The following is a 961-nucleotide window of genomic DNA, read 5'->3' on the forward strand; positions in this document are numbered from 1 at the left end:
CGGAAATTTAGAGAACTATTGCAAGGTTAAGGGGCGCTAGACGATCTTTGAGCCCTAGCATTTCAAGTGAAGAAGAACCACAACAAGAGGAACAAGCAAGAATGGGAGAAAATCCAAGGGTGGCGTTGAAAGAATTGGGGATTCCCGGTGCATATAGATTTGAGAGTGGGATTGCTCCACCTACAACACCGACAAATGACTTTGAAATAAGACCGGCAATGATCACTTTGATAGAGAGGCGACAATTTAGTGTGGCTAAGCATGAAAGCCTGCTAAATCATCTCAAGGAGTTTGAAAAGTATTTTAATACTATCAAGGTGAATGGAATTTCCCAAGAATTCATCTACCTCAAGCTTTTTCCCTTTTCACTTATAGGGCATGCCCTGGAATGGCTAGACAAGGACGTCAAGCCGAATTCTCTAAGGACATAGGATGAAGTGACCAAGGAGTTTCTATCCTGTTTCTATCCATAAAAGAAAACGGCGGAGGCTAGAGCTTTGATTCAAGGTTTCATGCAAAAGCCTAGTGAGAGTCTCTATGAAGCATGGGAGAGATACAAAGAGTATCAAAGAGAGTGTCCACACCACGGAATTCCTACGTACCAAATTATTTAAATCTTCTATGGAGGCCTTAGTCCTCAAGGAAAATCATGTTTAGATGGAGGAGCCGGAGGTCCTATCATGAACAAAATTGAAGAGGAAGTGGTAAACATAATTGAAGACGTAGTGAGGTACTATAAAGATTGGCAAGATGGAGAAACAGAGTCAACTAGCAAGAGTAGCTCTTCGGTGTACTCGGTTGATCATCTAAATGCAATCAACAATCTATCCTCACAAATGACAAACTTGGGGAAGGAGATGTTCGCTATCAAGGCGAAGTTGGAAAGTGCTACCTACCAAGTTTCAAGTCTTCCCTCCCAATCTAAGGGGAGAGGTATGTCTTCTAATTCTCAACCCCCTCC

At 42.4% G+C, this 961-nt stretch overlaps 1 non-coding gene across 1 annotated transcript; it reads right to left on the reverse strand.

The window, feature by feature from the left end:
• Window positions 1-486: 486 nt before the first annotated feature.
• LOC145590268 (small nucleolar RNA R71) lies at window positions 487-592 on the reverse strand. Its single transcript, XR_014101905.1, has one exon. It is a non-coding gene; the product is annotated as a small nucleolar RNA R71 (small nucleolar RNA).
• Between the last annotated feature and the right edge of the window lie 369 nt (window positions 593-961).

This window comes from Chenopodium album, chromosome 17 (genome assembly GCF_948465745.1).
Source record: "Chenopodium album chromosome 17, dcCheAlbu1.1, whole genome shotgun sequence".
Lineage (NCBI taxonomy): Eukaryota > Viridiplantae > Streptophyta > Magnoliopsida > Caryophyllales > Amaranthaceae > Chenopodium > Chenopodium album.